The sequence below is a fragment of the Camelus dromedarius genome, chromosome 34 (assembly GCF_036321535.1).
Source record: "Camelus dromedarius isolate mCamDro1 chromosome 34, mCamDro1.pat, whole genome shotgun sequence".
In the NCBI taxonomy this organism is placed as follows: domain Eukaryota; kingdom Metazoa; phylum Chordata; class Mammalia; order Artiodactyla; family Camelidae; genus Camelus; species Camelus dromedarius.
In genome coordinates, this window is record NC_087469.1 from 17,965,380 (window position 1) to 17,991,247 (window position 25,868).

The 25,868-nt window shown below is 53.4% G+C and overlaps 2 long non-coding RNA genes across 3 annotated transcripts; one reads left to right on the forward strand and one right to left on the reverse strand.

Moving 5' to 3' along the window:
* Window positions 1-25,219, reverse strand: LOC116150158 (uncharacterized). Of its 2 annotated transcripts, XR_004133803.2 has the most exons (13): window positions 24,725-25,219; window positions 21,230-21,536; window positions 20,750-21,026; window positions 17,448-20,219; window positions 17,188-17,322; window positions 16,872-16,969; window positions 15,623-15,786; window positions 12,270-12,427; window positions 8,699-8,881; window positions 7,328-7,481; window positions 4,764-4,942; window positions 2,074-2,184; window positions 1-1,300 (listed from the first exon to the last, which is right to left on the reverse strand). It is a non-coding gene; the product is annotated as an uncharacterized LOC116150158 (long non-coding RNA). The 2 variants fall into 2 exon arrangements; XR_010378985.1 differs by lacking the exons at window positions 1-1,300; window positions 2,074-2,184; window positions 7,328-7,481 and having other exon boundaries at window positions 3,496-4,942; window positions 24,725-25,218.
* Window positions 3,466-19,071, forward strand: LOC105094293 (uncharacterized). The gene is made up of 6 exons (XR_010378986.1): window positions 3,466-3,512; window positions 3,866-3,991; window positions 10,067-10,227; window positions 13,940-14,122; window positions 16,308-16,370; window positions 16,917-19,071. It is a non-coding gene; the product is annotated as an uncharacterized LOC105094293 (long non-coding RNA).
* Window positions 25,220-25,868: the final 649 nt, after the last annotated feature.

Consider the following 25,868-nt stretch of genomic DNA (forward strand, 5'->3'; position numbering starts at 1 on the left):
CCCAAAAGGTAATTGTTTGCTTTCAAAAACATGAATTTGCTTTTTTTCCCCTCAAGATGCCGAAGAGATACATTCTGAGTCATGGACTTAAGGCAGGATGTTGTGGACTAAATGTGTGTTGAGGCCCTACCTTCCAATTTAGAGGTAGGGTCTTAGGGAGGTAATTAGGTCACGGGGTGGGGCCCTCGTGCTGGGATTAGTGCCCTTATAAGAGCCAAGGAGAGAGTTCTCCCCAGGAGCCGAATCCGTCTGCTCCTTGATCCAGGACTTCCAGCCTCCAGAATTGTGAGCGATAAGTGTCTGCTATTTAAGTCCCCACTCCACCCCGCCGATGACATGTCGTTCTTGCAGCCCAGCAGACTAAGACATAGGCCTGCTGCAATTAATTCATTAACAATGCAACTGGAATCTCTGTAAACATCACAGCTCAACCCGGCTGCCCAGGAGACAGAATGACAGGAGATAAGTGTTCTAGCTCTGACTCTCCAGCTAACGTGTGACTTCAGGCGAGGCTTCACTCTTGTGACTAAGTGTACTCAGCTGTAAAATGCAGGGTTACATTTCCATGCCTTGGCCCCTCTGGTTCCTAGGGAATGGTCAGACTTCCCTTCTTTTCATTGTTGGTTGAGTTGCCGTGAGCTCTATTTCTTCTCAGCCTAAAGAGGGGACAGAGAGACAGGACAGCTCCAGGTCTCTGTTTCCAGAGAGTTCTCACCTATCTGCACGTCTTATGTGATTTCTTCCCTTGAGGAACAAATTTTCCTGATGTCGCGGCTGATTGAAACAGCCTGGGTGTTGGAGCAGTAATGAGTGATTAACGTGTGACGCGCCCTAGGGTGAGTTCAGCTGCCAGATGACTAGTTTTCAGTTCTTGAAGTGCTACCCTATTAGGGCTCGTTCAGCAACACCTGTCACCTCCACTGCGATTTAGAGCTGTTTGTGGAGAGGTGTGCCAGAAACAGGTGTTGAGGCCTCCCCTGTCATCACAGGTAGGTGGGCAAGGCCAGTTAGGCAGTGCCAGGTCATTTGTGTGTGTGTGGTGATTCCAGCTCCCCTTCGAACAGCTGTCCAGGGGAAGGAGAGATGGACACTAGAGGGGTCTGGCTGTCTGGGTGAGTGGAGGAAGGTGGGGCGTTTCATGGAATTTCACAGTCCCCTTGGCAGGCATGCCCAGAGCCATCAGGCTGATCTCATCCATCTTGATGTTATTTCTCTCAACAAGCAATAACCTCAGCTTTCCGTGGCTTGCGGTTTCTGTGAGCTGGGAATGAATTCCTTGACTCTGAGTGAAGGTGTCCAACTGGAAACAGAAAAAAAAAAATTTAGTCCACAAAGGCATTTTGTCATCAGGGAGTGCCCCAAATTTGGAAGAGTCCGATGGTTAAAGGTCATTTTGGAAACCAGCATGGAGCCAGAGGCGTGATTAGTTAGCTACTCAGGCATTCTCGTAAGCAACATTTATTAAGCATTTGCTGTGTACTGGGCCCTTTGCTAGGTATGTCAGATACCGGATGAACAAATACGGTTCTTCTTTTCAAGAGAGTCACGTGCTAGCAAGAGAGGTGAAAGCATGAACTGTCAGATTTAATCACATGAAATTGCAGACATTCGACCACTTTGGCCTATTAAAAACCAGCAATTTCTAGGAGTTTGGGGTTAACAGATAGACACTACTATATATAAAATAGATAAACAACAAGGACCTACTGTAGAGCACAAGGAACTATATTCAATTTCTTGTAATAAGGGAAAAGAATCTGAAAATATATGTGTGTGTATGTGTATATATAACTGAATCGCTTTGCTGTACACCTGAAACTAACACTGTAAATCAAATGCATTTCAATAAAAAATAAAAGTAAAAAGAACCCCAGCGGTGTCATATGGTTCAATCACATGCTATCATGTCTTGTGTATAACATGCTATGGGCACAGAGAGGAGGGCGTGATTAATTAAAATACCTGATCATGGTCAAAAAGCTTTACTGAGGAGATAACATTTAACCTTGGCCTGAAAGGGGAATAAGATTTTGACAACTTTGCACAAGGTGAGGAGACGCTGTGAAAGCTTACCAAGCCTCTGCCACGTGCAGGATGGCGTCGCGTGCAGGGGAGACGGTGTTCCGCCTGCTCGGCTGAGAGTCTGTCTCCCTGAGATTTACATTCCTAAGAGGGCGGCAGATCCTAAGAATAAACACCCAATTAATTATTCAGCTTCAGTTCTGATGGGTGCTAGGAAGAAGCGAGTGTGCTGGGAGAGAGAGTAATGGGGGTCTGGCCCGCCCTGTGTGCCCCGAGGTAAGACAGGATGGGCCACGGGAGCTGTGGGCGGAGGGGAGCGTTCCGGACAGAAGACTCGCACATGCGAGGGCCCCCAGCAGCCAAGGCAGCAGCGTGTCACTCCCCTTAGATTTTAACGCCCCAAAGAGTCTGCTTCTCTCTGATAAGGTCCATTTCAGGGTCTCTGGGACTTGGTCATTACACAGTGGGAGATCTGGGCTGTGAGGTTAGGGTGACTGGGGTGGAGGTGTTTAAGCTAGGTGCCATCTGCGTGGAAGAAAAATTAATTACTAAAATAAAAATTGAATGAAAATAAAAGCAAAGCCAATAAGGAGATTGATTTATTTTTTTCCCCAATTGTTCTAGAGTTTTCAGCCTCCTCTTCGGATTCCTGCTGCTTCTCCTCGGGCCTGAGAAGAAGGAGGTTATGACTTGCTGGGAGGTTTCACCTGAAAGCGTGTCGGGGTGGCCCACCGGCGCGGGGCACCGGCAGCTTCCAGCACCTCCCGTGTGGACACGTGTGACCCGTCCGGAAGGCTCAGCCCCTGCCACAGGCTTAACCAAGGACTCCAGACGGATGGAGAGCCCCAGGGTCCGACCACCGCGGACACAGCCGGGACTGGCCTGGGCTGCTGGCCGAGGTGAGGGCAGGGGCGGGGAGGTGAGTACTGGAGGTGGGAGCTGTGGCCACCTGAGAGTCCCTGTGCAACTTCCCGCCCTTCTTCACTTCGTCTCCTTCACGCTGGGCATCGTTGTCCATTCAAACACTCCTTGGAGCCTCTCTCTGCAGCATAATTCTGTACATGTAATGAACTTTTCTTCATTTAAGTAAATAAATGTTTGAAAAAACCCACATTTACACTTATGAATACAACGTTTTAAAATGGAGGCTGTTGTTTAAGCTTGTGCTGTCATAGATGTTGGTCAAAATTTCTCATCTGCAGCTTTAGCCCCTGGTGGACGTCATCAGGCACCCTGCCCAGGGGCAGAGCCACCTCAGACCGATTAGCCAGGTCAGACTGCTCCTGCCAGAAAAAGCCTGCCTTCACTGTGAGCCCTGGATCGGGCTTCCAGGCCTCTTGTGACAGCGTCTCAGGTCAGAGCCCTGACTCTCATGTCGGCATAAGTAGCCTTCGTCCGACCTTGTCGCCTGGTCAGTGAGGCGTCTCCACCTCCGGCATTTCCTGAGGACATGTCGCTCTGACCTGGTCGAGGGCGCCCCGGAAGGAGAGGTGGGTTCTAGAACCACCTCTGTGCGGGGCCCTGGGTGGTTTCCCCCTGGTGAGCGACAGGATGGGTGAGGGGTATGCTGGTTCTTTAATAAAAGGGGGAGAAGAAAGGCTGGGTATGTTCTTAGGCAGAAAAAAAAAGCACAAATTTAAGTTGAGCATCTGAAAATTAATTTCCTTAAAACTGTCGATGCCTGAATAGCCCCAAACATGTTCATGTTCCCCTTTTTAAGAATACTGATTGAAAAGCAACTCTATTGGCAAACTTTCCCCTAGAGCCCTCAATTCATGCCGTGTTTAGAACGCAGCCGCTCATCTCGCCCCCAAGTTCACTGAACCCATGTCTCTCCATCTAGAAGAGCATCTGCTTGGAGGAGGGTGAGCGTCCGAGGTGAAGCCACCCCACACCCCCCGGCTGCAGGCTCCTGAACCCCGCACGCAGACCGATGGACCGGCCTTGGGGAAGTCCTGTCGGGGAGCAGGTAAGGTTAACTGAGCCTCTGAATCTCCATGGCAACAAAACAAACGGTGTGTTTTATGGAGTCAGTTTTGCTACGGCTGAAAGAATTTCAACCTGCCCAACGCTGATTTTATAGGTCTAGAAACCAAAGCCAGAGAGATGGTGTGTGTCAGGGGGTCGACGTTCCCCAAACCTGATCTTTAGGAAGTAGCGGAACTGGGCGATTCCCCAAACCAGGGCCCCTGGGGTGAACGGAGGGCCGGCTGGCATCATAGAGACACAGTGAATGGGTTCACTGACCGTATCCTTGCACATTTTCCTCTCTGCCCTGGGGTCTCTTGGGAAAGCTGTGATTTCTTCATCTCGGAAGCCGGATGGTCACCGGCCTCCCTGGAATTTTCAGAGGAATCACCGCTAGAGATGACTGGAAGGTATTTTTGGCTATGACCTTCCCCAAAATCAGTATTTCAGAATCTCTGTCACCTCCCAAGTGGCGACTGGGTCCCCAGGATTTGTACTGGACTTGGGCTGGGCAGGATGAAACGAGTGCTTCAGATTGCAGGTGCTTCCAGCAGAGTTTCTTTGAAAACTTGAGCAAAGTTGGCCTCATCTCTGGGGCTTTCCTCACTCATTTCAGACTTGATGGCTTGTCCCCCACTTTGCACCTGCTGGAAATTCCAGAGGAGAACAACAGCCCAGCCATGAGCAGCCCCCAATTAAAGAGCCCGGTCAGCTGCACTCGACTCAGGTGCGGGACGGCCTTCTGTGATTCTGGGGGAAGGCAACCCAAATACCTGTGCTGACCGGGGCTCCAGAGACTCGGGGAAGCATGGTCCCGGAGCCTTTTGCTTGGACCTCATCAGCGCACGACCCCGCTGTCTGAAATGACCTTGAGATGCGTTTGCAGACGTCAGCGTAATGACACATCCTAAGCTTAGTCTGTGGGGTGTGCAGATGGATCAAATCTCTAGAGCTGGAGAAAAGCAGAGAAATGAATTATTGGTGAATTTAGGAAGAATACAGAGCTCATCAGTGTAATCAGAAAGCATTTTAGCACCCAAATTAGCCATCTCATTTCCTGAATCCATTGGGTAATGACTTCTCTTCATTTTAGAAGTGCCTGTAATAAACCCTTTAAAAATAAATTCAAGTAACTTTGCAGAAATGTAAGAATCCAAATGGATATGAAACTTAATTATTTAGAGTCTAAAAATATTAGAAAGAGTAGGGCTGCTAGAAATGGAGATAATATATATACCACATAGGATTTTGGTGCAGAGGAAATGTTGCAATGACCATGAAGCGTTAGACACGGCTCTGATTTTGTCGAATTCAGCCTGTCATTTTATAGACAGAGGACCTGAGGCCTGGAGAAGCTGCCTTGTCTGCAGTCAGAGCCCTGAGCTGACACCCAACATAGAATCCTTTCCACCTCACGTGCCCCCAGCGCCCAGCAAGTGTAAATCGGCACGTTTTGGCTCAACTCCTTACGCCCTAGACGGCACTGAGGGAGGTGAGATTTCTCAGACTCCTGGTGCGTCTGTCACAGAAGTTGCTTGAGGGTTTGATTTCCTCCGCACCTTCTGCCTTTGTGTTGGTGAGAAGCTGCCTTCACACCAGCCAGGGGCCTGACTGGAGAAGGAGCTGGCTTAGGGGTATGCGACGTGCTTGACACACGTGTCAGGGTCCTTCTGGAAGGAGAATTGGGAAGAAGGCCTTATAAGAGGTGATGCTTTAAAAAAAATGTGGAGCCTTCTCTCTTTTACCCCAACTTTCCAGAAACTTTGCCTACAATGGATATTTATTTTGGCCTTTCTCAGAATCATTGATGCCGTTTTATATCAGAATTAAGAGGAGCCAGCAAAGGGGATAATATTGATTGTGAAAGTGTGGGGTTGACTGGCCAAGCCCATTCTGCTGGGATTTCCACCTGGGGCTCAGTAACTGACAGAAGCAGGTTAGATCACTCAACTCATACGCTATTACAACTTTGCGTAATAACATGTAAATCCTATAACGTCTCTTTACCCTAAAGCCATAAAACTCTGATTCTATAAATGCATTTTTTCATAAACATAATTAGAATACTTTATTGCTAATATATTCCCTCAAATTCACTCCCTTAAAATTGGTGTGTCTTTCTCCCTGTTAATGGATTTGACCATTTTCACAGCTTTAGATCCTTTCTACTCTAGTTTATATTTAGCGGCTAGGTAAAAAATTCCTTTATTCCTTTATGTTAGCTATTTCTTCTTTCTTTCTTTGTTCCCACAGTACTGTTCTAGATTTAAAAACATACATTTTGAGGGGATTGGAGAAGGAAGGCTGAAAAGTGTGCTTGTCCCACCAGACTTACCCAGTCGTGCGCATTTATTCTTCACAGTGTGGCATCCTGTCTTTTGAGATATATGTGTGTGCATTATGGTCTAGGTCTGTATCTGTGGATGTGAAAGCTGTGATTTGTCAGCTTTAAAAAAAAAAAAAAACCGATGGATAAATTGTGTGCATTCATGATTTTGCCCTACACATTTTTTTTTTTTCCCAGGTGTCAGCTAAGGCCACCCTGCCTCTATTGCAACTGGGTACAACTAGTAGGGACTTCCTAACCCTGTTGCCTGTGGACTTCCACAGTGATCCCCAGCGTCTCCCCAGCATCTCTCGGGATTTCTGGGGGCTGAGCAGAGTGGAGTCTGTGCTCTAAGGCCTCTTCTGATCCTGGGCCACTCCTTTCCTTCCTGTAATGTTGTCTCCATTTACAGCCCATAAAATGCTGCCTGTTCTGTGATCAAATGGACCAAAAACCTCCACTTAGAAAAATAAAAGTGAGCAGGGAAGGCCTTCTAGGGATGCATCTGTGTTGAAATGAGACCCTGACAGCAAGCACAGCTTCCTAGCAGTACTGCTGGCGTTGAGTCACGTGGGTAAGAGAAAAATGTCCCTACCATTTACTGAAACAGTGCAGACTCACTGCAGCTCCTGCCAGACATGCTAGCTGGGCATCACAGAAAACCCCGAAGCCCCCCAGGTGAAGGCGATGGTGAGAGGCAAATATTCTGAGGCAAAAGGCTGGATTAAACAAGGGATGGGCAGACCATGGAGGCGGCAAACTGGCCCCTTTCTCCTCTGTCCTGGGCCGACAGAAAGGTACGCTATCACCAGCTACAGGAGTTCCTCAGGGACTGCAAAGTAAAGAGATGACTTCGGGTAACTAGAAGTTATTAGGATTTTCTAAGGCAGTTGAGAGATAGGAGCAGATTTAAGTGAGAAGCCAGAGCCCCCAACATTTTGAGGGGTGGTCTGTATGGCGCCCGGGGCAGAGGCGGCAGCCAGCTCGAGGAGCAGGTCCTGAGCCCCTCACCTGGTGATGCCCGGGGGTCGGCCCGGCGAGTTTACCGAGACACCCCAGCAGACCCCTGGAGAGATGGGTGCACAGGGTCCCAGAGGGACAGGCTTGAGTTGCGAGAAGGTGAATCCTCCCCCATGCATTCCACGGGCACATCTCCACAGCAGTTCTAAAAATGAGGCAGATACCACAAGGAGGGATCGCGTCAACACGTCTGCAGCACGATCAGCCAGTCTGCACGTCCATCTCGCATCCGCGTGCGTGTACAGACACGCGTCAGAAGCGGACGGGGACTGGGCGGGCTTGTCAAGTGGAACGAAGCTGTACCTTCTTTTTAAAAAATGTTTTAAAGTTTACATTGACAATTTAAACATAGGGTTGCAAATCTTAAGGGGAAATTTTTCTCCAGGTTTTTAAGAAAGAAGGAATCACGTTCAGCTGGTGGGATCCGAGCTTCACGCAGGAGGCTGGGTTCTCGCTGGGTCATGAAAGCAGGGAAGGGACCAGGAGGAGCCTGAGGGGGCGGGTGGAGATGGGGCCGTTCTGGCCGGAGCTGTTAGGATGTGCTGAGCCAGCCAGGAACTCAGTCCGTGAAGGAATATGGCTGCAACGTAGACTGAGGGGGACTTGGGTGCCAGATTTGGTCATTCTATCTTCTGTGCAAAAGGAGAGTTGAGATTTTTGAGCAAGGCGGCAGCATTATCCTAGTTGCGGTGCATGAATGCTACTCTGGGTCCCGCGGGCTGCAGACCGAAGTAAAACTCTAAATGTGGGGAGCATATAGCTCAGTGGTAGAGCGCATGCTTAGCATGCACGAGGTCCTGGGTTCAGTCCCCAGTACAGTACCTCCATTAAAAATAAAAAATAATAAATAAATAAAATGAATTACCTCCCTCCCCTCCAAAAACCTCTTGAGTGGGAGCTAGTAAAAGGCCGATGCAGCAGTTTGGTACAAACCTCCTAAGGCCTTGCTCTCTGAGGTGCCAACGGGAATAAGGAAGGAGGGGAGACATTTGCAAAAGCCTCGGGTGATGCTCGGCCCCCGGTTGGAGGAAGAGAGTGACAGAATGGAGAAAGGACGCAGGGGACACAGCGCAGTCCAACCCCGCAGCTGCCTCTGGGAAGTGACGGCGGAGACGTTCCCCGAATATAATTACTGGGAGGTGGGGGGGGGGACCTTTGACGGAGCAGTTCCAGGAGGCGGGGGTGTCAGGATGCAGAGCTGGGAGAGGAGGGTGCCGCGAGGGCGCAGCGGGCTGGCCGCGCCGTTTAGGAACTTGGTAGGAGTGGGAAGGAAACTGGAGGGAAAAGCTGTTAGAGGAATAGTCTTATTATTAAGAAAAGGCTCTCCTTTCTGAAAGACCCTTGACCTCCAAGCCAACTCACCCTTCCAGTTTCCTTCTTATCTCACTGTCCACTCCATTGTTCCCAGAAAAAAAGCTGAGGCTGCAAGAGGCAGTTGGAGGGTTGGTGTGACGATGTAAATTCTCCCAAATCTGACCCCCCAGCTTCCAGTCTGGTCCTCAGACAGTTCCCGGGCAAGATGGGACCGGAGATTGCTGAAGAGACCTGGAAGGCGGGGTGGAGGGGATGAGCTCTGCGTTCCCGGACTGCCTCCTTTCTCCTCCTGGGGCCCCTCTCCCCCGCCTCCCCTGCCAAAAAAGTATCCTCAGTGCAGCTTCCAGTGAGTCAGCTGTTCAGAGCACAAAACGACTACAGTGTTAGAAAGTACAATAAACTAGAGTAAAATAAAATAAAATGTTGGATTTAGAGTTTAGGGTGCGGGCATTCAGACTTGAGATTGGTATCTTGAATTTCTTACCACATTCTTACAGCATCCAAAGCTAGAATCCAGGCCCTGGGGAGCTAATCACAGTGACGAGAGGCACTCAGTTGCTTGTTCTGAACCGTGTTGAACAGTGCAGCAAGCTTGGAAAGCGTGACTTTTTCTTTTTGGAGCAATGAAACAACTCCTTTGTTGTGAGTGGGTTGAGGGCTACAAAGTAGCTAGTCGAATTGTATGAGCAGGACTCATTTTAAAAGAGTGTGACTGCCCTGAACCCAGGTCTAGCGGCATCGTAGGAAGAAGCAGAGGAATCACATTGTTAGCTTTTCTAAAGCAAGAGGCAGCTGCTGGCTCATGGAGTTTGAGACGGAACCAGAGCTGCCCACGTCGAGGGCCCTGTGGTGGGGCTGAGGGTGAAGGCTGATTTCACCACGTCTCCTTCTTCAGCCACCTGCCTGCCAAAAACCCCAAAGAAAGGAGGCTAGTGAGAAACGACTGGGCACAGCCTCCTCTCCGGTCAGCGTTCGGGGAGGATGGGCGAGGACCGGGATCTCTCCGGATGCCTCTCTGTCCCTCCCTTAAGATTCAGGTCCTAAGAGCTCAGAGTTCCCTGTAGAGTGGATTTGTTTGGTTTTGTTTTTGTGCCAACAAGAAATACCGACGTACAAATTACATGAAGTGTGGGGCAGGGGGAGATTCCTCACCTTTCCTCCCCGCCGGTCCTCTGTCCTCTTGTCTCCGGCTGGAGCCCCAGGGCTGAACCCAGCCGGAACCCAGCTGTCACAGGAGTGTAAGGGACACAGGCTGCAGGGGTCGTCCCGGGAGAGGGAGCAGGAATGCTGAGTTGGCAGACAGGCCCGGGACTGGCCCAAAGATGCACAGCATCCTCATTTAAGCTCATTTAGCACCATTTAGCTAATTTGCATTTTCAACCAGCTCTTATGCTGCCCTTCTCTTCTCCACCCTAGGGCTCTCCCCTCCTCTGCCTCATTTGCCTTCTACTGCTGATCCTTTCAAGATTTCTTGGTTAATGAAGAAGCAAAGCCCTTGTCTTCTGGGACGCAGGCTCATTCCTCAATTTCTGGGGAAAGCACTTCGTGGGAAGCTGAGGGATGGAGAGAGGATGCAGGTGAGTAGACAGGGGTGGGGGTAGGGGTGGGGGGGCGCCTCCCCCCAAGGAACCGTGCTGGCAGTTGGCTCGGGTCAGCCTGACTCAGGAGGTGGACCCGGAGAAGCTGAGGGAGGAAGAGGGGTCAGCAAAGGAGACTTAATCAAAACTGCAGAGAAAAGGAGCCTGTCTCCCTTCAGCCCGTCCTTCTGGGGAACCCAGTGCGTCTCCGCTCTCCCGTCAGCCCGCCTCCCTTGGCCCTCTTACACAGAAGCCCAAAGCCAAGCCCAGGCAGGACTGCAGACGAACACAAACCAAACCTCTGCTTTCAGCACAGACGAGACCCTTGGAGCCTCACCATGAATTCAGTTCCTATTTCTCTCCCAGGGAAACTTGCCTCTAACGTTTCATCTCAAATTATGAAATTAAACGCCTTATATGCTATTAAAGAAATGCTAGGTGTGGGGAGTCTGTTTCACCCCTGAAAGCATAGGAGATGTTTGTCTGCGGGGCAGGTCCTGGTCTGGGGGCAGGTCAGCTGAGAGGGGGCGATGCTGACCGTCCGGGGAGCGGGAGGCGGGCAGGGTGGGGAAGTCCTGCTGTGAACCACGCACCCTGCTCTCTGGCCTCCTGGGTGTAAGTCAGAGGTCTCATGAGATCTAAGAACCAGTGGAGCAGGGTTTCTGCACAGGGCGAGGAAATGAGGGCAGCAAAGCCTTGGTGAGACTTAGGTGAGGTTGGAGTGCAGCCGGCTAGAAACCGTGCCACTCAGGGCGCCCAGCGCACGGAGTTTATCCTGCAGACCAGAGTGGGCGCGGGAGCCAAGGAGGGCGGAGTGGGAAAACAGAGGAGCAGACTGATAAGGTTATATAAAGAAAAACAGCAGAGGAAAACATCGCCTAATCCAAGAAGGGCATGATTACATTTTGATTTCGTGTAACACCCTTCCCGCTCCCCAGGCAGAGCTCCCGGCCTCCCCCATGCTGTGTGATACCAGGCAGGGCAAAATCCCTGCGCCCTGGTCAGAACAGCGCTCTGACAAACATCTGTCCGGATCTGCAGCCTCTCCTCAACACAGGGGCCAGCTCAGCAAATCCAGGGCCGTGTGCAGAAAGCTGCTGACAGGCTCTGCGAGGAAACACAGGAAGTCCTCCCTCTGGTAGAAAGGGGCCCGCGGCCTCCAGTCTAGGCTGCAGAGCATCTTCTGGGGGTGGGGGGGGGCGGGCAGCAGGTCAGGGTTAGGAGTGAGGGGTGAGGACCTTAAACCCCAAGGGCCTGCCCACTCTCCCCCAGCTCCCCAGAGGACAGGGGGTCCCAGGAGGTTCTTGCTACAGGAAGTGGCAATGGTGGGGGTTGTCGAGGGAGGCCAGCCTGGCTGCCTGGGTCACAGTTGGAACAAGAAACAAATTCTGCTCAAGTTATGAGTGAACCACTCAGTCTCCATCTTGGGAAGTGAGAATGTGTGTTGCACCCAGCGAGGGGGGCTGTCAGGCCCAGACTCCACCCCAAACATCGGTAGAAGCTTCCAGCTCCCCAACACCTGCTGCCCACCTCCGCTGTGTGTGCTGAATCCCAGAGCCTTGCAGGGATGCTCGGGGGCCTTCCTGTGCTACGTCCATCCAATAAACCCTCATTCCCAGAGGGAGTCTGAGCATGAGTTTTAAGTCCACTAATATGATTGTTTAAAAAAATTTCCACTGTGAGGTGGCACTCAACTCCTGTGGCTTCCGGAGACTGCCTTCTGTCTAGATGCCTGGCTTGTGAATGTATCTGTACCAGCTTCTAAAATGCTTTCTGTGCTTCAACACCGTAAGCCTTTTCTTCAGTGTAACAGCTCCGAGCAGCTGGAGCAGAAACGCTGCAGAGCTCTCCAGGGCGTCCCAGAGAACGGCTGTCTCGCGGGCCTGGAGCCCTGGACCGGCCAATGCCCGGCCTGGCCCGCTCTGTCTTGAGAGCCCACGGAGCGAGTGTCTCCCCTCAGCCCGGCAGCAGCCTCCCCCGTGGCGGTGAGGAAGGGCCTGACATCTGCAGTCTTGACCTTCGTTTGCCTTGACATGACTTACCACTCGTGCTTTGGGGGGAAAGCGGTCCTGGTGAGAAAGGCAGCCGTGGACGCTGGAGCGAGTTTCTCTGAGAGCTTGCCGGGCTCCGTGTCGCCGCTGGCTCGTGCGCTGCTGGGTCCCCGGCGTTCACGCCTCTGCTGCTTCCTTTTATTTCCATTCTTGGGAACATGTACAAATTTTGGCCATATTTATACAGTGTACAAATCATGCTTTAGGTGATAATTCTAAGACATGTGACTAGACGACTAAGAATAGCAAAGAAATGCCAATTAAGCACAAGCAGTGGGTTTTAGACGGGCCAGGAGAGGGGCTTCTGACGAACTTCATGCGTTCCCTTGTTTCCACCCACCCCGAGATTTCCAGGGGGAGGCGGTTGGAAGTAAGAGTATGCCTTTTAAATGAAGAATCTACTAAAAAAGAAGCTACTTTTCTGTAAGTCTAATTGGTCGGCCCTAGAGGAAGGATCTATGTTCGTATGCATTGTGCAGAAAGGGATCTTAAAGAACAGAGAGGCAGTGTGAGACAGCAGAGACTGAGATCATCATTCAGAGAAGAAAAGGCTTTCCTGGAGGGGCCCGCATGCACTACAAACTCCCCGTCACAAGAACGTCCTTCTGTGTCCTGGAAGCCTCAGGTGAATGCACTTGGAGGCATTTATTCATTACGGTTAATGAATAGTCCATTGCCTGCCTTCCCGTGATGGCAGCAGGGATCTGCCCCGCCGTGAGGCCACGCCTTGCGGGGTTTCCAGCTTGATTACGTGGAGCAGGGTTCTTAGCCTCAGCACTAGTGACGTTTTGAACCGGTCATTTGTTGCAAGGGGTGGGGGAGGGCTGTCTTGTGCACTGTTGGATGTTTATCAGCATCCTTGACTGTCCATGAGGTGCCACTGCCACCCTCTCCTAGTCATACCACCAAAAAGGTTTCCAGACATTGTCCAGTGTTCCCTGAGGGACAAAACCCCTCCTCTCCCCCATGCTGAGAACCAGTGGTGTAGAGGAATGACGTCTTATTTCCACTGCTCTCAACAATTAAGTTAGCTCTCTGGGGAGCCCTGAGGGACACAGGACGTCATTCCCAATCATGCAGATCGCCAGCAGGCTGATGGAGTGAAGTGCTGACCGCGTGTGTGTCCGGAGTTAATGATTCCAGGCTGCAGGGGTGAAAGGTCCCTGTGACAGCAGTCACTCCCTGCCCCATCCCCAAGCACCTGGGATCCCCATGAGCAAACCTCGTCAAGTGCTCAGTGGGCCAGATCCTGCTGAGGCTGTGAGAAAATAGGAATTCTGGATTGTGAACATTAAAACGAGTCTTTGGCCGCAGGCAGCGACCAGGGCAGCGGTGAATAATGATGCGTCTCCCTAGAAAAGCCCCTCGTATTTCCGTCCGAAAGCAATCATTGCATGCTGAGGCGGAGACACGGGGGGACGTGCTGTCTACATACAGGGTGCTCCCTAAACGTATGACGTTATCCCCCAAACTCTCAGGACAAGGATGTAACATCAAAAACAACCCCCCCCCCAAAATCCTCTTGGCTCTGGAGAACTAACCGATGCTCCTTCTACACTGTGGTCAGTAACATCTGAATGCTGTTGGGTGAGGTAACCCTGGGGTTGCCATGGAAACATGCCTGTATCAGGAAACCTCACTGAGTTGCATCTCATCTGCAGCTGGGGGCCTGGACGTTGAGGGAAGAAAGTCATGCCCCAGAGGGAGACACACCCCTAAGGGGAACAAAGCCATGGCACCAGGGATACTCTCCAGATCCTTTCTGTCTGCCGACCTCGAAGTCCCACTTGTGCATAAGGAGACTGGTCCCGGGGCAGCCAGCGGTCCCTGAGCTCGCAGCGAAGGTAAGCCGGAGACGGGGTAGGGCAGGGTGTGTGTGGAAACTGGGCGCCCGAGACTCCTCCCACTGGCGCGCAAAGCCAAGGAGGCATCGGCTTTGACGTGGAAGCTGGCTGTCGCTGCCAGTGTTCCGGGTTCTCAGAAGAGGAGACGTTTCTGTTGCCACAAATAGACTAGAAAATGGTCTTGACAGTAATGCTCGGCTGGCTTAGAGGGCTCTGAATTCTGCTGGAATAAGCTTCGTGAGCAGTCAGGCCGTGATGCTAACCCACGAACGTCACGTGGATTGTGACAGGACTCCGCATGGCTGTTTTCCACCGGGAGCAATATTTATGGTGACCCAGGACAGGTGCCTGTGCCGTTTTAGATGAAATCAGGCTCCCGTTCTGAAGGGCTTTCTCTCTAAGGACCAGCTCGTGTCCAGAAGAAGATGGACCAGTCTCTGACAAGTGATGTCTCATGGTTAGTGTATCTGTTTCTAATAAGCCAAGTTTTATAGTCTGTCAGTGAACTGACTGCAAAGTTATAAAAGTTGATCTCATAAAAGAGAAACATGAGTGGTTGACACATTGTATCTGTGTCATTCTGTGCTCTGGCAGCTGGGCTGGCCCTCATTTACAGCAAAGGAGGTGACATAAAAGCAGAATAATAGGATTTCAGCTCTAACGGGGATTTCTCTACCCCGTGGGGCTCTGGAGGGCTCGGACTATTGTGTGAATTCTGGTTTCCAGGGAAATCTATTTTCTGTGTCACTGCTGAGATGTACTTGGTAAATTCCAAAAGGACTAAGGCAGGATGGAAAGGCTTCTGGCTTCTTTAACAACTGGAGTGAGGACTGATAACGTATTTGCAGAATAATAACTCAAGAAATAGACTCAAACTGACACTCTTTAAGTTTTCAAGACTCTCCCTAATCTCAGCATCTTTCTGAAAATATGATGGCTTCAATTTTTACTTTATGACATGTCAGGTTGTTAGGAGAGGTAGAGAAAGAATAGTTCTTCTTAAGAACAACTTCAGTCCTGAACGTCCACCCCGCTGGCGTCTGATCCTGCTTTGCCACCTGACCAATACGTACTTCTTTCCCTGGATGCTCTACTTCTTTGCAAAATTTTATTCCAAGCAAAGTTCTCACCAGGGATGCAGGGAGAGGCTCACCCATCATGGGATGCAGGACAGCCCACCTATCACCTGATGCAGGACAGACCACCCATCACCTGCTGCAGGGACAGAATCATTCAAAACCTTCAAAGAAAAAGAATTATTTGTAAACTTACACATGAATGGGCAGGTCATCAGGACCTGAGGCTGCTCCAGGGACCTGTCTTCTCTCTTTCTTTGTTAGTTTTTATCTTCATAAACCTTTTTCCACTCTCTACCAGCTGGAATCACCCTCAGCTCCCAATGGCCAATTTGAACCTGGCTGTGGTTGCCCCAGCTTTGACTTAACCTCAATGTGCCCTTCATTTCACCTCTGCCACTAATGCCTCAGTCCCCCAGCTCACCTTTTCAGGCCACTGCACAGCTTTGGGAGCCCATAGACAGGCTCCCGCAGGTCCTTGGCTTGCCACTCGGGCCCGGGTCGTGAGGGCGCTGCAGGAACAAGAGGGCTGTGTTGCCGCGGCCGCCAGGCGTGTAGTGGAGCGTGTTCTCCGAGAGGGGCTGTGCCCTGTAAATAAAGACCAACCTCTTAATAGGCCATTGGTCACCATCCCAGATCTTAAAGACACTGCTCCATCCTTCCACGACTCAGCTCCAGCTCTCTTTCCAAGCTTCCTTCTAGCCCAGACAAAGCACTGGCCTGTCCTGTGGTCCCTCAGCTGCCTTGCCTCTGTGGGTTTTCTCCACATATGGGAAATCTGCTCTCTTCTCCAGCCCCAGCCATTTCTCAAGGGCCGTCCTTTCTGTAAAGCCTTCTCTGATCCTTAAAGGGAAAAAAAAAAAAAAAGAAAGAAAAAAGCTGCCCATCTCTGCAGCCCCGCTAAGCCTGTCTCGTCACAGTGCCACGATGGAGCTTCCCAGCGGAGGGGGAGTCTATCTCTCCGTCCCTTGAAGCTTGGGCTCGACCAGGTGGCTTGTTTTGGCTGATGGAATATTAGCCAATATGACATGTGGAGGGGCTTGAAAGGGGCTTGTGTGTCAGGGTGTGCTCTCTCTCTCTCACTGATGGGAACCTGTTTTTCCACCAAGAGAGTGAGGCTGGATCGTACCTGGAGGCTGAGAGGTCCCCTCCGTCCTTGCCATCCCAGACGGGTGAGTGAGGCCCCCCCCAGATCACCCAGCACTGCTGAGCCAGCCCCAGACAGAGCTGCCTGGCCCACCCAAGCCCTGTGGGAGATGGTAGGTGGGTGTCCTCTGAGCCACTACGTTTTGGCGAGGTGGTTATGTAGTGAAAACAGCGTGAGGCATGCCCTCCGCGCTCCCTCATGTTGGGGTCTCTCCTTTTCTGAATCCCCGTAGTTCTTTGTCAGTGTCTTTCATTAGACATTTGTTGCTTTCTACATTTTCTCATCATCATTTATGGAAATACTTCCCATCAATGGGAGAATAAACTGCTTGAGGGCTGAATTCATGCTTAGCTGTCTTTGCTTTTGGCCCAGCTTCCACTCCCACAGCATCTCTTTAAACCCTGACATGGAGCGAACACCCAAACGTGGTAGTGGGGTGAATTGGTGAAGGAGGGGCGACAGGGTGCAATGAGGAAGAACACGGGTTTTGGAATTCCTGGGTTAAAACCCCAGTTCTGCCACTTACGATGTCTTCCCGGGAAAGTTATTAAGCTGTTTCATTTTGCCTCAGTTTCTTCATCTGTAAAATGGGGACAACAGCAGAACCCGCCTCATGAAGTTGCTCTAAGGATGAAATGAGGTGACGTAAGCCATCAGTGCTGCCTCTAGTCTGGTGCGCCAACAGCACACTCACTGGCAGCACCATTCCCCACTTCCACCAAATGTCATCTTATCAAAAAGAATTAATCAGTCAATAAATTCAATTTAAAAACTTGAGATGTAGTTGACATATGACACTGAGGAAGTTTAAGGTGCACAGCGTGTTGGTTTGATGCACTTACATATTGTAGCATGACTGTCACTGTAGCCACCAGGCTTGAATCTCATCTACCGAGTAACGGATCTGACTGACAATCAGCGAGGCCAGTGAGTCAGCCTGAACAGAGGTGGCTGGACTCTCCACGGCTCGTCCCCTGCTTTGGAGCGGAGGGAAATTTAAAAGGAGATGGTTGTTAAAAGCACAGCTTTGGAGCCATTTGGACCAAGGTATGAGTCCTCGCTCGCTCTCTCTCTCCTCGGGGGCCCTGGGGAGACTGCCTACCTCTCTGCATCCCCATTTCTCCACCTTCAGCGGGTGAATGACGGTCACTCCTCCTCCACGTCCTCCTGCTGTTTCTGCTGCTCCTCTCTCCGTGGCAGTGGCTGCGCGGTCTGGCCTGAAGGAGGCACTCGTGCAGGCGTATCGGCCCAAGGGCCCATTTTCAATTCAACTGATTAAGGACTGCCTGGAAGCACCGACCTCGTCTCCTGTAACCCTCGTTTTGCAGTGGCTGTTGAGTTCCTCCTCTATAGACGGTGGCCGTCTGCACAGCCGGGAAACGCCTCCTCCGCCCTGGACGGCCACACCGACCGTCAAAGGGAACGTAAGAGAGTGGTGTTTGAGAACGCAGCTGCTCTGGACTCTTGATTTAACCTCCTAAATATCTTTAAATCCGTCCGTCCCTACAGCTCCCGCCCCAGCCCGAGCTCCTGTCCTCTCTTACCTAGACAGCTGCCATTGCTTCCTTCTTACTTGCGATCCGCCGAGAAAGCAGAGCCCACGAGCACTTCTGCGCTGGCTGTTAACTTAGGAGTAACTCCCGAATCAGGAGTGGGGGCAGGCAGAGTGGGAGGAGAGGGAATGTCCACCGAGACCGTGTAAGTGAGGTCACCGCCGTGGAACCTCGCACCCGCCCAGGGCCGTCTGAAGGGCGCACCCTGGTTGCCCAGGAGGGGCCTTTGCCATTGGCTCCCGTTCCCACTGGCCGAGGGCTGCTCCTGGAAGCGTGGACTCCCCTGCACTTCAGATCATTCCCACACGCGCACCGGCAGCTTCCCCGGCACCGGTGTCATTGGAGAAGCCCTGGGGGAGGATGCACTTGAGGCTGGGCCGTTGTGTGAGGCCACTGAAGCCCACGTGGGAGTGTCCCCCATGACCATAGCTGTGGCCCAGCTCAAAGGGGATGCCAAGCAGGTGTGGGGCAGACCCCCAAGTCTTCTAGTAGTCTCCTAACTGCCCTACCCTCACCAGTGCCGGCGCCTCGCTCCTCCTACACCGCAGCTACAAGTGACTATGTTTTCAAAATGTAAAATGGATCTGTTGCTTATACCCACCCCCACAACTGTCAGGGCTAAAATCAGTTCTGTGGATAAAGATCACAGTCCTGAGATGGCCCAGGACGCCCTGCACCAGCCTTTGCTACCTCTGCCCGTGGCTTCTGTGTTTTCTCCTCCCACCCCCCACCTCACTCCCTGCAAATGGGCCGCTTTACCTGCTTGTCATCTCATCAAAAGTGCTGCGCGCACGCTGACCACAGGGCCTTTGCACAGGCAATCCCTTCTTTCACTAGCAACCCCCTATTTGTCCTTCGCCTCTCAGCTCAAGCACCACTTCCACAGAGGAGTCTTTTAAACCTCATCTCTGGGATGGGCCAGGGTCCCTTGCCAAGCCTGTTAGACCCACATGGTCTCCTTGCAGAGGAACTAGTGTCAGCATTTACCCAGTGTGTGTGTGGGGGGGTTGTAGTTGGAAGGCCAGTCTGGGAGGGTGACTGACTTCTTGCGGCACAGCCTTTGGGACCTTTGGGACCTTTGGGTCCTTTGGAAATGTACACCATGTTCTCATGTTACCAACTAGAGCTATTAGGTAATTACAAATAAATCAAAGCAATGAGACAACTGCAAAACCCTAACTGGCTGACTGATCTTTCTGGTTCCTGTGTAACCAGTAAAGGCTGCTCCTTCGAGCTCCTGCCTGTGCCAGGTCTCCCTCTTCTGAGTCCGCTCACTGCCAAGGTGGGTCGGACTGTCAGCGTGGGACGTGTCTTAACTCTCTCCCCGAGATGAGATGGGCTGGGAGGACACATCTTCCTGGTTCTCTGAGTGTGTGTCTTGCCCTTTAGTCAAGGTTTGTGCTCCACCCACTTGCTAAAGGGCTCACGCCGGCTGGGAGCCTGCGGTGCCGGGCGGGGGCGCGTCTCAGCGTGAAGCTTGCAGGGCTCTTTCCCAGCAGCACTGCGCACGTCTCTCCCCTGGCCGGGGACATCACGAAGCGCAGGCCATAAATCTGACTTTCAACCTCTCTGGCAACTGAGACCAAAAAAGGGGGGAAATTCTTGGATTTGGAAAAATGATATCCAGGAACATGTCTGAATTTCCTGAGGTTCAGGAGGACCTGCGAGGTTTTAGGCTTCCTAACCTGCACATGTTTAATGAATCTGGACACGTGCACACGCCCCGCCAGCAACCACCCCCTGTTCTCAAAGTAACCGCCCTGCCATCACCTCCACAAGTGTCCTTGTGTCCCTTGGACGGTGTTGTGTGTGTAGTGACGACACTTAGCATGAGGTCTACTCCCTTGACAAGCTTCCTTGTTTTTGTTGTTGTTTGTTTTGGGGGAGGTAGGGGTGATTAGGTTTATTTACTTATTTAATGGAGGTACTGGGGAGAGAACCCAGCATCCTGTGCACACTCAGCATAGCGCTCTACCCCTGGGCTCTACCCTCCCCGCTTCTTAACAAGCCTCTAAGTGCACAGCACAGCATTGTGGACGACAAGCCCCACGCGACAGCAGCTCTCTAGCCCTAATTCATCTCGCGAGACTGAAACTTCATACCCACCGAACAGCCATGCCCCGCTTCCCCCTCCCCCGGCTCTGGGAGGCCCTGTTCTGCCCTCTGCCACTGTGACTATTTCAGTTTCCTCAGTAAGGGGCATCGTGTGGTGTCTGCCCTTCTGTGTCTGGCTTACTTCATGGGGCATAGTGTCCTCTGGGTCCGTCCATGTTGTCACAAATGGTCCTCAATGTCCATGCACAGATGGATGGATAAGGAAGCTGTGGTACATACATACAGTGGAGTACTACTCAGCCGTTAAAAAGAAGGGAATCACTCCCTTTCTTCTTCACTCATTCCTGTCTTTAAGCTCTTCCCCCTCAAAACACTCTGTTGTTTGTTTTGCTTACTTACTCTCCTTTGCCTTGGTTTTCTCTCCTTCCTTCCCTCCCTCTACCCATTCTTCCCGTCCCCTCCTCCTGCCTCCCTTACTCCCTCCCTCTCTCTTTCTTGTCTGCTCTCTGTTCTCTTTTCTCTCCCCCCACCCTGTGTATCCCCACTTTTCACACATCCTTCCACAATCTTCCTACTGCTTTAGTGCAATGTAAACGACTTGAAAGGGAACAGAACCCAGCTGTCACAGAACATTCCTTCCCTTCCCCAGCCCTTTCCCCAGGGCTCCAGAATCTTTCCAGCCCACTCAGCTCTCTCTGTAGGCAGTCTGTCTCTGTAGACGTGCCTGGAGCATCCCTAATAGGAGCCTGGGAGCACTTTCCCCTCGGGCTGCTTCGGGAAGTGGGGTGTCACCCACCTGCCCCCCACACTGTGCTGTCAGGCACCTCCCGGCTGGGTGCATCTGAGGCCCAAAGCCACATTCTCTGCCAGGCCCAGGGCAAGTGAAGCATCGCCCTCCTCTTCTGCACCCCAGCCTCAGACAGCTGCTCCCCACTGCGAGCACGTGACTGATGGAGCTCATCCAGAGAAACCCGCCTCGACGTGTGTTGTAGGCAGAGCCACGAATGATCCCAGTTGAAACAGCTTTGGCAACGACCCAGCACAAAGGTCTTTGAAAGAAAGTCGCCCCTTATCTGTAAGAAGAGCAGAGCCAGTGGTTAACAACTTCATTACACTTTATCTCCAGAGGGGCGTGGAGAAGGGAGGCCTGGGAGTGATTTCCATGTAGATAGACCCCATCCTGAGGTTTGCAGAGTCTCCGTGTCACCCACAGTCAAAGTCCCTTTTTCTTTTTGCTCCAGAGAGGAAAAATAAAAACACAAATCTGCCCACTTACGGATCAGTGCATCTCATGCTGTTCAACAGCAGATGGCACTGGGATGCCTCTGAGCTGTCCTCGATACTGGGGATCTCAGTGCAATGGGCAGGGCCCTGGCAGCCTTTCTGTCCGCGAGGCCAGACCGATGAACACTTCTTTGGGATCCTTCCCAAGTCAGTCTGGGGGCCAGAGGGTATCAGCTGGTGCTCCCAATGCAATGCACCATGGGAAGTCTGCCGTTTTTCTTCTTGTTTGGCCCTCTTTGGAATTTTTGTCTGAGAGGAAGGTCCTAGGATGCTTGCAGATGAGGCTTGTGGATTGAGACCTTGGGGAGAGACGTTTTGAGATGCCGTGAAACACTGAGCAACTTTACTTTACAAACTACAACCACGTATTCTTAATTCGGGAAGTCCTTCCTCATACAACTTTCTGTGGAGTGAGGTGAGAAGTTTCCAAGGCCTTACCCATCTCTGCTGCCCCTGGAGAACCATCAGCGGCACCTTCTCACCTGAGTGTTTCGTGTGGTGACTCTGGGCAAACGGGGCGCAGTGCCTCTCAACACAGGGAGGTGGCACAGGTTCTGTGACCCTGAAAAGCACATCCGGCCTTGTCCCGGGTTATGGGTCACTTTCGGAAGGTGCCCTGAGGCCTTAATTCATTCTTACCTCCTTTTCTCAGGTTGAAGAGGTAAGAATGAAATGCCGGGGGGCGAGACACGCCCCGCACCGTGCCAGGTGCCCTCTGAGGAAGGAGCATTGCCCTGAAGGGGAGCTGACACCCCACGGTAAATTTGGGGCCGTCCTTGGGAGTCTCCCAGGGGCGAGGCCGGGCGGTGGGCTGACTCAAGCCCCGACGTCCCTCCTGCTTCTCTGGAAGTCGGCTGAGCCTGTTGGTGGCCACCTGCCATGCCCGGAGGGCATGAGTGCTGTCTCTCGGGGGTTCACCGTGGCCCTCGGTCTGAACTTCAACTCTCCCGGGCGGCCTTTAATGAGTGCTTGTCCCCAGGTCTGGGCGCTGGGTAGGTTCCTACCCACAGCCGGCTGCCACCGCCTGGAAGTTTCCAGAACCGAGCAGCCCCCCAGGCTCTGGGCCCTCTCGTGCAGGGGCAGGGATCGGGGGACGGAGGGAGCGCGTCAGGGCTTGTGACTCTGGGGCCCGAGGCCGAGGCTGTTTCTTCCGGCTCTGGGTATCGGGGGGCTCGTGCCAGTGCAGCTTCCGTCCTGGGATAGACCTGAACCCCCTTGGACGTTTCACCACCAAGCCGAACGCAGGAAAGGAAGGGGCGCCCTTCCTGTCACCTTGACTTATCAGGCCCCGCCTTCTCGTGCACACTATGCCCATGACGCTAAAACCACCGCATGTTCCCCAAGCATCATTGGTGGAGACCTGAGGTGCTGTTCCCAGCTGCTCCTCTGAGCCCCTGTAATTGCCCCACGCCCTGGTATCCCCGTGATGTGCTGCCCCCATGGGGAAGGAGGGACACTGGCCCTTTGGAAAGACTCTCAGTGATGCCGGAGCAGAAGTGAACTGGAAGGCGGACGGAACCTCTGCCTGACCCCGTCTCCAAGCGCAGCTGTGTTTCAGTGGTCCCCCAGGGAGGAGAGCTGGCTTCTGGTGCGGCATCCTCCGTGGGCCTCCTACACCCCACCAGTGGGCGGATTGCTCCAGGAGGATCCTGGGCCTCGTGGGCCCTCATTGTTTGTCTCCACCACCCGACATCAGGCTCCTTCCAGCCCTGCCTGGCTCACCTTGACTGCAGCCTTCACGCTCAAGCCCTTGATCGGATCTTCTCTTTGACTTGTGCTGACAGCACACCTTCATAGCCCCGGGGTCCCGGCTGCACTGGGCTCTGGACCAAACACCAGGCACCATCCCCCAACCCCGCAGGCGAGTGTAGACAGGAAGTCTCTACAACGCCAAGCGGCCTCTGTGCGAGCGCACGGCCGAGGGTGACCCTGCTGGTGGAGCTGGGCCTGGCGGGCCCAGGGCGGTGCAGCGTGTCCCGCTGCTCTGCTGTTTGACCCGGTTCACACTTGGCTGAGGCTGGAGCCCAGGCGGCAGGCCCGACTCAGCTGTGTCCTCTGGCCTCACGCAACATCTCTGTCATGAAACTTGGCAAGGGACTGCTCAACTCCTTCTGTTCCTTCAGAACAGGGGTCAGGAACGGAGGCGCTCTGGGCAGTCTGTCCGGAAGAATAAGGTTGAGGCTGGGAAGGTGGGATTTCAGTAGCTCCGGGGGTTTGATGTGCAGGGAAAGGAGAGGGGGCTCCTGGCGGTCCCACTCTAGCGCTGAAGTGCAGACACCCTGGGGTTGAGCGCTCTGACGCGGGCGGCGGATCTGTCAAGCCAGTCTGGGGAGGCTGCTTAAGTCTTGGCGACGGCCAGCTCCCCGAGGGCAGTGACCACATCGTGTATTTATTTGAATTCCCTCACGTAACTCAGCACAGCACTTTGCCTGTAGCTGACAGACCGGCTTGATGGTCCAGAGGGCGCAGCCTGGAGCCAGGCTGTCTGGGTTCACACATGCATGTAGCCTGGTGACCTGGGCAGGCCAACCACCCTCTCTGTGCCTCAGTGTGCTCATCTGCTATATGGAGACAGTGAGAGGCCCCGCCTGCCTCATCAGGTGGTTGTGGTTGTTCAGAACTGCCCTTGGCACTCCTGTTGCTCCTGTGAGGGCGGGGCAGGAGCTGGCAGAGCGGAGAGCGGGAATTCAGGGGGCATTATGCCACGGGGTGCCCGAGGGCTTGGCCTTGGGCCCTTGTCTCCAGAGTGTAGTATTTAACCTGGTATTTGCCAATTATTTTACCCGTTGGGGAGTTTTGAAATGACTTACATCACGTGACCAGGACAGCTCAGAAGCAGCTAGCCTGAGCACTGAAGCTCTCCACCGCGAGGAGTTGGCAAGGACCAGCCTTGTCCTTCCTGGGTCCGCGCCCGGGCGGGAATGTGTGGCGCTGTGCGCCGAGCGGCTGCAAGCGCCTGGGAGGCTCTGGGTTACACCGCTCGGCTCCGCGTGGGACCCGCGGCCAGCATCCGTCAGGTGGTTTGTCAGGGCTGGAGGAGCCCTGGGGCCACAGCCCAGAATGCAGCTCAGACCAGTCCCCAGGCGTTGCTGGCCCAAGGTTCCAGCCACCTGGGAAAGCTGGCCGGAGGACAGAAAATCACAGCCCCAGTCACAGGCCAGGAGTGCGGGGACGGGCCCGCAAGCGACCATCCTGGGTGTCCTGCGGAGAGGAGGGGGCCCTCGCTCCTCGAAGCCCTGCCCACAGAGAGCATCACCAGGCGTGGGCGGCGGGCCTCCGTCGCGTCCTCCCCTGCGCCGGGCTCCCGTGGTGCAGCCGCCGCCCCCGCCAAGCCCTGCGCTGCCCGAGGAGCGCTGGCAGGACGATCACCAGCTCGGCCGTTAGGAATCATTTTGAGACTGAAGGCAGTTAAGCTGGGCAAGACGCCCGCCCCCAAACTCCGCCCCATCCTTCGCCCCCCCAGCCCCTGTTCTCTCCTTCTTGTCACCTTTTCCATCCATCCATGGGCGGCTGAGAACATCGGCCAGCCAAGCCCTAGATCCAAAGGCACCCACTCAGTCCTGTGATCTGGAGACTCCGGGCGCTGCGGAAGGGGAACTGGATTCCGGAAGCCTCTCTGCCCTGGGAGGCGGGGCCGGACACAGCTGAGGCCCCGCCATCTGTGCGAGGAGTGCCGCTGGCCAGCAGCATCCTCCCTGGCGCGGCCCCGCTCTGGGCAGCAGGCTCCTGCACTGCGGGAGCAGGTGTGGAAACTGAGGCACAGCTCAGGGAGGCTGTGGGCAGCCTCGCATCCGCCCCGCAGGCTCTGAGGTCCAGCGAGCTCAGCACTGCATCTGGAGAAACTCCGCAGACAGCTCGGGCTCGCCCTGCAAAGGCAGGACCGGCTGGAGGAGGGTCTGGAGCCTCAGGGACCCTGGGGGAGCCAGGAAGGGATGCCGGGACGATTCCGGTCCCTCTGGTTCCTGGGCTCCACATCGCCCTCCATCCCTCAGAGCAGTGTCCATCTCCCCGCAGCCCGTTTTCCCACTGCTGTGCCCCCAGGACTAAGGCTGTGCCTGGCACACGGCAGCCTCTCAGCACACATGCCTTGACCGGGGACTGACAGTGTCCGTCTCTATGGCGTTGTGGGGAGGAGCGGCAGGGGTTCTCAGGGGTCCACAGCCCTGTCTGTTTCAGTTCTAGAACGACCTGGGGGTGGGGGTGGGGGGCCTGGGAAGCGAGTGCTCTGTACCTGTGAGGTTCCCAGCCTCCATCTGCCGTGCCCACCTGCCTTTACCCTACAGTGCCACCCCCACCCTGCCACCCGGTTACCACGGCTTCCCCCCTCCCTAGCCTTTGATGTTAAGGTGTCCATATTCAATCCCACCTTGCTTATTTGCCTTAAGTATCAAAACCTTAAGCTAAAGAAATTAATCTCTAAGATGACTGTTTCCAGTCATCAACAGCAGAGAGGAAGGCATGTCTTGGGGACGGGGTGGTGATGGAGACTTCCAGGGGCAGAGCAAATGCCCCTGAGACCCAGCTCCCCAGGCCCCTGCCCGCCCCACCCAGAGCTTCCTGTGTTATCTCGACGGGGGTAGGGGGGAGGAAGTGACTCAGAGCCAACGCGGTTTCCCGCGCAGCCCAAGCTG